Here is a 10,249-nt window from a genome sequence, read left to right on the forward strand (position 1 = left end):
GCCACGGGGTCATTCCAGGCGCCGAGTGGGGACCTGTCCGGCATCTCGCAGGCATCGATGCACCGGTGCATCCGGGCAGTGACAGACGCCCTATATGCCATTGCGGACCGCTACATCCAGTTCCCTGTGGACCAGGCCAGCCAGGATGCCTGGGCAGCAGGCTTCGCTGCGGCGGCCAGGATGGCCATTGTCCAGGGGGCGATTGATGGGATGCACATCGCCGTGCGGCCACCTGCGGATAACAGGGCCATGTTCACGAATAGGAAGGGGACCTATTCCATGAACGTGCAGGTGGTCTGTCATCACCGCATGAGGATCCTGCACGTCTGCGCCCGGTACCTGGGCAGTGTACATGACTCATTAGTAGTGGCGCAATCTTTCATCCTCACCATGTCCGAGGGACGCCTCCTCCCCGGCTGAGGGGCTGGTATATGGGCGACAGGGGTTACCCAATGCGGTCGTGGCTGATGACGCCTATAAGGAGGCCACAGACTGACAGGGAGAACCATTACAATGCCCATGCAGCGACCAGGGGTGTGATAGAGAGGTGCTTTGAGCTGCTGAAGCTGCGCTTCAGGTGCCTGGACTGCTCTGGAGGGGCCCTCCAGTACCCGTCAGATAGGGTCGGCCGCATCGTTGTGGTCTGCTGCGTCCTGCACAACATAGCCCAGCAGAGGGGCGATGTGCTGCAGGCAGAGGAAGGGGAGGGGGAGGAGCAGCAAGACGAGGCGCAGACCTCCCCAGATGAGGAGGATGGGGGCAATGTTCAGGACTGACGGGCTGGACATGGACGGGAGGCTGCCCACCGTTACCGGCTGGGCCAGCGAACACGGGACAGGCTGATAGCCTCCCAGTACACGGACTAGGGGGGACGTGGGAATCACCGAGTATGGGCACAGACCGCACACTACGGCACCAGCCTACCACGCTCACCGCACCCACACAACTCCAACTCCCCTCATGCCACCCACCCAACACCAACCACCCTCACCCGCATGCACACCATTCCTCCATTGCACATCCACCTGTGGCACAACGGGCCGGGTTCACATGCTCGCCAGTGGAAGCATGTCTTTGCAGGCCATGGAGGATGATGACAACCCGCTCTGCGATGAGCTCCGGGCTCTACATCGTTGGACAATATCTGACCCATGGCCACAGTACCACCCTCCACCTGGACCGTCCTTGCATGCGGCCTTGACACTGCAGCGCACGGTCCCGTTGTCTGCCCGGGGGGATGGCGAGGGCTACTCGGTGGTAGAGGGAGGAGGGCACACTCACCTGAGGCCGACGTTATATCACCCCTCACACACACACACACTGGCACTCAACTCACACCACACCCCCGCACGCATCGGACAGAGCACAGAGGCAGCTTCTGTAGGTGTGAAAGTGAATTTAATAATAAACAGTTCATACACCTGCCCTATCCCCTATAACTAATCTGTGCCCTGCACCCATGCCAACTTACTCAGTGTGTAACTTTCTGGCCTTACGGGCCCTTTGAGTACGTCTCGGTGGTTCCCCAGATGGTACAGCGGAACTGGAGGTCGACTCCTGCCCTGTGACTGGGAACCCCTATGGAGGCCGTTTCCTGGGGCGGCCCGGCCTGGATGGGCCTGGCTGCTGCCCGGGCAACTGAGATGGCGAGCTGCCAGCCTGTCCTGCCCATTGCCACCAGATGCACCTGGGCCAGAAGGGGGGAGTGGCGGTTGTTGTGTTGGGCGCTCTGGATCCGTGGAACACATACAGGTCACCAACACTTGAAATAGTGCAACACAATTTTATTGAGTCATTAACAGTTTAACATACTCTCACTGTGGGTTAACACGATACTAGCTTTAACTAAAGACCTTTGCCTTGTCCTAACCAGTCGATGCACTCAGCACATGGTGAATGTCTGTGCTGCAGGCTGTGAGCTCTGTCCTACTAGGAAACTGCAGCTCGAATGAGCGAGAACTCTGATGCCCCCTGTCTTTATAGTGCGTGTGCTCTAACTGGTGATTGGCTGCGGTGTTGTGTGTGTTGATTGGTCCCACAGTGTGTCCATTAGTGTGTGTGTCTGCACCATGATATACTGGTGGATATTATGACAGCCCCCCTTTTATAAAAGAATGTACATGCGTGGCAATAAATTGTGTATGGTGAGAATGTCCCTAACTATGTGTGTGCGAAAGCCATATTTACAGGACTATGTACATGAGAACTAAGCTATTTACATGGGAAGGTGCCTGGTGCAGAAAAACAGTATGCAACAAGAATAACGAGATGAACACTACACACAAACCATGTAAACGATCAAACGGAAGAACAGAACAAATCAGAAAGTCCATAAGTCCACAAAGTTCACAAATTAAGTCTTTGAGGTGGGCGACGAATTCTAGTTGACCGCCTCAAGGGTGGGTCGGGAGCTGCCAGCTGAGGAGCGGGCTGGACTGTGTCACAGTGAGGAGGATGCAGAGTGACCAGAATCTCTGCATAGTCCATGGCAGGGTCAGCAGGAGGGCGAGGCGAGTGGAGGATCACGTAGCGAGCGCGGAACGAGACGAAGGGCGCGTCGATTGCGGCGCAGAATGGAGTCATCCGGTAGACGAACCAGGAAAGAGCGGGGGGGCCACCTGCCGAAGGACAACAGCGGTTGCAGACCATCCACCATCTGGAAGATGGATGCGGATGTTGTCATCTGGAGCCAGAGCAGGGAGATCAGCTGCACGGGAGCCATGAGCCGCCTTGCGAGACAGCTGCATCTGTCGAAGGACCGGAACGTGGTCGAGGTCTGGGACATGAATGGACGGCACCGTCGTCCTCAGGGTACGACCCATGAGCAATTGGGCTGGCGACAGGCCAGTGGACAGTGGGGCGGAGCGATAGGCCAGCAGGGCGAGGTAGAAATCAGACCCAGCATCGGCAGCCTTGCACAGGAGCCATTTGACTACATGGACTCCCTACTCCGCTTTGCCGTTGGATTGGGGGTACAGGGCACTGGATGTCACATGGGCAAAATTGTACCACCTGGCAAAGTTGGACCATTCCTGGCTTGCGAAGCAGGGGCCATTGTCCAACATAACAGTGAGTGGGATGCCTTGTCGAGCAAAGGTGTCCTTACAGGCACGGATGACTGCAGACGATGTGATATCGTGCAACCGTATCACCTCCGGGTAATTTGAAAAGTAGTCTACAATCAAGACATAGTCCGTACCCAGCGTGTGGAACAGGTCGATGCCCACCTTGGACCAAGGTGGCGTGACCAACTCATGGGGCTGCAGGGTCTCACGTGGTTGGGCCGGCTGGAAGCGCTGACAAGTGGGGCAGTTGAGCACTGTGTTGGCAATGTCGTCATTGATGCCGGGCCAGTACACTGCCTCTCGGGCCCATTGGCTGCACTTTTCCACACCAAGGTGGCCCTCATGTAGCTGTTCCAGGAGGAGCTGGCGCATGCTATGCGGGATGACAATGCGGTCCAGTTTCAGAAGAATCCCGTCTGCTACCGCCAGATCATCTCTGACATTATAGAACTGAGGGCATTGGCCCTTGAGCCACCCGTCTGTTAGGTGGCGCATGACACGCTGTAGCAAGGGGTCAGCCGCCGTCACGCGGCGAATTTGGACAAGGCGTTCATCCGTGGCAGGTAGATTGGAGGCCGCGAATGCCACATGGGCGTCAATCTGGCAGACAAATCCCTCTGGGTCACATGGAGTGTTGACTGCCCTGGAGAGAGCGTCAGCAATGATGAGGTCTTTGCCTGGGGTGTATACCAGCTGGAAGTCGTATCGCCGGAGCTTGAGAAGAATACGCTGGAGGCGTGGCGTCATGTCGTTCAAGTGTTTCTGTATTATATTGACCAGCGGGCGATGGTCAGTCTTGACGGTGAATTGAGGAAGTCCGTACACATAATCGTGAAACTTAACCACACCGGTCAGAAAGCCCAGGCACTCCTTTTCTATCTGCCCATAGCGCTGCTCCGTGGGGGTCAAGGCGCGTGACACATATGGGGGCCCATGATGAGGCCTCATCGCATTGCAGGAGCAATGCCGGATTGGCTGGCATGGGTCGAAATTTTGGTCTCTTTTGCTGGATCAAAGAAAGCTAAGACCAGGGCCGTGGTGAGTTTGGTTTTGAGTTCTCTCCATTCGCACTCGTGGGCAGGGAGCCATTGGAAGTCTGTCGTCTTCCTGACCAGGTTCCTGAGAGCCTTGGTATGAGAGGCGAGGTTTGGGATGAACTTCCCTAAAGAGTTGACCATGCCCAGTAATGCACGATCAATTAAACTCAAAGACGAGGTTGTAGCATAACTGAAGGCTTTAATAGACTAGATCTGTTCCCCAGCAGCTTCGGTACAAAACGAGGGCTGCTGGGACGGCACCGGTTCTTATACCCTGCCTCTCAGGGCGGAGCTACATACCAAACAGCCAATGGTAAACTCCTAGGTTTACCCAATGGTCTACAGCCTCTCGGGTACTGCAATGCCTGATAATACCACACCCAGAAATCGGAGGACCGCCTTCTTGTCCTCTGGCGTTTTCATGGCTGTGATAGCAGCCACCTTGTCCGCATCCGGCCGCACACCCAACTGGGAGATGTGGTCCCTGAGGAACTTGAGTTCCGTCTGACCAAAAGAGCATTTGGCCCTGTTGAGGCGGAGGCCCTGCTCACGTATACGTTTGAATATGCGCTGGAGGCGACTGATATGCTCCTGCGGGCTGGTGGACCAAATGATTATGTCGTCGACATAGACGTGAACACCTTCAATGCCTTCCATCATTTGTTCCATAATCCTATGGAACACTTCTGAAGCAGATATGATCCCAAACGGCATCCTGTTGTAACAATATCTGCAGAAGGGGGTGTTAAATGTACACAGTTTCCTGCTGGATTTGTCGAGCTGGATTTGCCAGAATCGTTTTGAGGCGTCGCGTTTAGTGAAGAGCTTGGCGCGAGCCATCTCGCATGTGATCTCTTCGCGCTTGGGAATTGTGATATTGCGATTTAGATCCTTGGGATCAATGCAAATTCTCAATTCGCCGGAAGGCTTTTTTACACACACCATGGAACTGACCCAGTCGGTCGGTTTCGTGACTCTGGAAATCACTCCTTGGTCCTGGAGGTCCTGCAGCTGCTGCTTGAGGCGGTCCTTAAGGGGTGCTGGGACCCTGCGAGGTGTGTGCACCACAGGCGTGGCATTCTGTTTCAATAAGATCTTGTAGGTGTACGGGAGCGTGCCCATGCCTTCAAAGATGTTGTGGTGCTGGTTGATGATGGCGTCGAGTTGCGCCCTGAAGTCGGTGTCCTGAAAGGCAGACGTGTCATCAGGAGAGAGAGAGTGAACTCTCTGAACTAGGTTCAACAGCTTGCATGCCTGCGCGCCAAGCTGGGAGGCTTTCGGGGAGCCCATGGTTTCAAAAGGAAGGTTGGCTTTGCGTGACCTGTGCGTCACTTCAAGTTGGCATGAGCCGCTGGCATCAATGATATTGCCATTGTAATCCAATCGCTGGCAGGCTGATGGAAGGATGGCTGGTTTGACACAAAGGTTTTGGAAGTCAGGCCGCGCAATGACGGAGGCACCAGTGTCCAGGCGGAATCGTATTTGGGACCGGTTGACCTTCAGGGTGACACACCACTCATCGTCTGGATCGATGTTGTATACCGACAGCAGCTGGTGTCTTTGCTTCAGGGACACCATGTTTTTTGTCACGATACCGACTCAAAAAGGCGCCTTCGGGTCCTCGGTGTCACTGCTGTGTGGGAGGTCCGCATCGGACTCGGTGACCGTGGGTTGAATTGCCCGGACATTCCTGCGAGGCTGGCTGAAGCAATATGAGTTGGCAGGCTGAGCTGCTCAGCATAAGGCAGCATAGTGGCCAAGTCTGCCACATCTTAGGCATTGTCGAGATTTGGCAGGGCATTGCCGTTTTAAATGGGCGGAGCCACAGTTGCCGCACGTCGTAGCGTCAGCACGTTCGCTGCGCCACCGCGCATGTGCGGTGCGGTCGTGCATGGTGCGCGCCTGCGCATTATGTTCTTCGACATCGCCGTCCCCTCGTTTGGTGCGCACAAGCGCGGGAGTCCGCAAAAAGTGCGCAAAATGGCCGCCCTCATCCAGGCTGAGGCCCTGGAGTTGCTCAATTGCTCGGACCCGTTCAGCCTCGTGGGGACCTTGCCGTGCCGTTTCAGCCGCTTGGATGTGGGAATATCGACTCGTGGCATTTTCGCGTGGGACACAGGTCTCAATGGCGGTCGCTAGGGTGAGCTGCTTTACTTTGAGGAGCTGCTGTCGTAGGGGGTCCGACTGAACACCAAAAACGATCTGGTCGCGTATCATGGAGTCGGAGGTGGGCCCGTAGCTGCAAGATTGCGCAAGGATGCGGAGGTGCATAAGAAAGGATTGGAAAGGTTCGTCCTTACCCTGCAAACGCTGTTGGAACACGTAGCGCTCGAAACTTTCATTCACCTCTACGCTGCAGTGAGTGTCAAACTTGAGGAGGATCGTCTTGAACTTTGTTTTATCTTCATCATCAGTAAAGGTGAGAGAATTGAAAATGTGGATGGCATGGTCCCCGGCCGTGGATTGGAGGAGAGCAATCTTCCTGGTATCCGAGGGGTCCTCCCTGTCTGTGGCCTCAAGGAAGAGCTGGAAGCGCTGTTTGAATACCTTCCAGTTGGCCTCTAGGTTACCGGTGATGCGGAGCGGCGGCGGTGGGCGGATGTTGTCCATGTTGCAGGATGACGGTATGCTGGCGGAAGGCAGATCACTTGCAGGTAGGTCTAAAAAGTGCTAATATCCCTCAACTCCTGGTATCATGTTGTGTTGGGCACTCTGAATCCATGGAACACATACAGGTCACCAACACTTGAAATAGTGCAACACTATTTTATTGAGTCATTGACAGTTTAACATACTCTCACTGTGGGTTAATACGATACTAGCTTTAACTAAAGACCTTTGCCTTGTCCTAACCAGTCGATGCACTCAGCACATGGTGAATGTCTGTGTTGCAGGCTGTGAGCTCTGTCCTACTAGGAAGCTGCAGCTCGAATGAGCAGGAACTCTGATGCCCCCTGTCTTCATAGTGTGTGTGCTCTAACTGGTGATTGGCTGCGGTGTTGTGTATGTTGATTGGTCCCACAGTGTGTCCATCAGTGTGTGGCTGCACCATGATATACTGGTGTATATTATGATGTGGAGATGCCGGCTTTGGACTGGGGTGAGCACAGTACGAAGTCTTACAACACCAGGTTAACGTCCAACAGGTTTGTTTCGATGTCACTAGCTTTCGGAGCGCTGCTCCTTCCTCAGGTGAATGAAGAGGTATGTTCCAGAAACACATATATAGACAGATTCAAAGATGCCAGACAATGCTTGGAATGTGAGCATTAGCAGGTGATTAAATCTTTACAGATCCAGAGATGGGGTAACCCCAGGTTAAAGAGGTGTGAATTGTGTCAAGCCAGGGCAGTTGGTAGGATTTCGCAGGCCAGATGGTGGGGGATGAATGTAATGCAACATGAATCCCAGGTCCCGGTTGAGGCCGCACTCATGTGTGCGGAACTTGGCGATTAGTTTCTGCTCGGCGATTTTGTGTTGTCGTGCGTCCTGAAGGCCGCCTTGGAGAACGCTTACCCGGAGATCAGAGGCTGAATGCCCTTGACTGCTGAAGTGTTCCCCGACTGGAAGGGAACATTCCTGCCTGGTGATTGTCGCACGATGTCCGTTCATTTGTTGTCGCAGCGTCTGCATGGTCTCGCCAATGTACCACGCCTCGGGACTTCCTTTCCTGCAGCGTATGAGGTAGACAACGTTGGCCGAGTCGCACGAGTATGTACCGTGTACCCCTGGCACTGCAAGTCCTGGAGGCCTGCCCAGTAATCAATAAGTTTGCAGCCATAGAACTCAGGGAGTTGAGCATCCTTGTCTGTGTCTGGGTGACACTGGTCAGCACCTGGGCAATGGCGCCACTGCCCTCAGCGATGGCCTGCTGAGACTGGGCTATGGCCTGCTGAGACTGGGCCACGGTGTTGAGCGCCTCTGCGATCTGCTGCTGGCTCTGGCTCATGGCTGCCTGTGAGAGGGCAGCCATGTCCTGGGCCATGGACGCCGCCTGCACGGAAAGCCCCAGGCCTGGCATACTGCTCCCCATGCCTGACACCGTCGCACCCATTGCCTCCACCGTGGATGCCACCCATGCGGTTTCGTCCTGGGTGGCACGCATGACCGGCATCACTACCTGCTCCTGCACCCGGGTGGACTCCTCCTGCGTCTGCAGCTGCCGCAAGCCGTCCGTCACCCCCTTCGATCGTCCCTTGGTCCGTGACTGCATCGGGTCTATGGGTGGGGGTGGTAACTCCAGGAACCCGGGACCCGTCTGGGCGACAGATGGTTGCCTGCACCGGGCTGCCTCCGACCGCCCGGCCCCTCGGCTGCTCTTGCCTCCACCTGCTGTACCGGGACGGCTGTGCTTTACACACCAGTTAGTGTCCCAGATGCCTCATCGCCCAAGTGCCCAATCGAGGTGAGAGTCTCTGCGATGGTGGAGGGTGTAGGAGATAGCAGTGGCGTAGTGTCGTGCTCCTCTTCCGACCCGAAGTCCGGGGTCCACTGGAGTGGTGATTCCTGTCCATCCGTCCCCTGTGTGTGGGTGTCGTGTGCATCAGTGTCCTGCGCATCAATGTCCTGGGTTCAGTGTCCTGGGCATCAGTGCCCTGTGTGTCGGTGCCCTGTGTGTCGGTGTCCTGTGTGTCAGTGTCCTGTGCGTCAGTGTCCTGGGTGTCAATGTCCTGGCCGTCAGTGTCCTGGGTGTCTGTGTTCTGGGTGTCGGTGTCCTGGGTGGGTGTGCTCTGGGTGGGTCTCCAGGGTGCGTGTGTCCCGTGCGTCAGTGTCTTGGGTCGGCTGCGACGGGGGCCTGTTGCTGTGGCTGCCCTCCTCGTCGCTGGGTGTGGCCCGCCGGCGTCGCCGCACTCGCAGTAGATGGGGGCAGTGTCCGCCTGGTGCTTAGGGTCTGTCCCTGGCTCATGGGCACCCTGGCACGTCCTGGGGGCAGTCGGCATCCGCGGGGATGGGTGGGTCGACGTTTGGTCCTGCAATACACAATACAGCATGCATGGTTAGACACGTAGATGGGGAAGGGGAAGGGAGGAAATGGGGGATATGGGGAAAGGGGGGATAGGAGAGAAGGGGGATATTGGAGAAGGGGGGTATGGGGGAAGGGGGGATATGGGGAAAGGGGGGATATGGGGGATGGGGAAAGGGGGGATATGGGGGGATGGAGGACAGGGGTGATCTTGGGGAAGGGGATATGGGGGAAGGGGGGATATGGGGGATGGGGAAAGGGGGGGATATGGTGAAGGGGGGATATGGGGGATGGGGAAAGGGTGGATATGGGGGATGGGGGGATATGGGGAAAGGGGGATATGGGGGAAGGGGGGATTGGGGAAAGTGGGGATATGGGGGAAGGGGGGATTTGGGAGAAGGGGGGATATGGGTGAAGAGGATATGGGGAAGAGGGATATGGGGAAAGGGGGGATATGGGTGAAGGGGATATGGAGAAAGGGGGATATGGGGAAGAGGGATATGGGGAAGGGGGATGTGGAAAGGGGGATATGGGGGAAGGAGGATATGGGAGAAGGGGGATATGGGTGAAGGGGGGATGGGGGAAAGGGGGGATATAGGGAAAGAGGGATATGGGGGAAAGGGGGGCAGGCAGTGGAGGGTCTCCCTTGGGTGGTGTGCCCCTGAACTCTGCATCTGCAACCTGCCGATCCTCGGGTCTGCCTGAGGCCCTCTCTTCATGAATGGTGGTTGGTCGCAATTCGGGGGGACCCCTCCGGTCCTCTAACGCTCCCGGTTGTTGTGAGCGCGCTTCTCCTGTGGGGGGCGGGTGGATGGCAGGGATAAAGGGCAACAGTGTTAGGCAGACATATCCATGAGGACCAGCGGCTGTGTGTATGTTGGCAGTGGTTCACAACCCATCCTGCCAATGCAGCCTGCATGGGTGGGTGCAGCCATGTAGGTTTCGCCTAGGCACCCTGGCTGCCCTGACAAAGTCATTGACTTTGTGGCACTGGAAGCCTATCCTGGCTGTTCCGGCCATGGCGCTGACGGCCTCTGCCACCTCCCTCCACAGGCGCCGGCTGAGGCGTGGGGCGGCCCTGCGGCCGTGTCCGGGGTACAGAGCCTCCCTCCTCTGCTCCACTGCGTCCAGGAGCGTCTCGATGTCCCGCTCCTGGAACCTCAGAGCTGCCATTTTGCTGGGTC

Source organism: Scyliorhinus torazame, chromosome 3, assembly GCF_047496885.1.
Source record: "Scyliorhinus torazame isolate Kashiwa2021f chromosome 3, sScyTor2.1, whole genome shotgun sequence".
Lineage (NCBI taxonomy): Eukaryota > Metazoa > Chordata > Chondrichthyes > Carcharhiniformes > Scyliorhinidae > Scyliorhinus > Scyliorhinus torazame.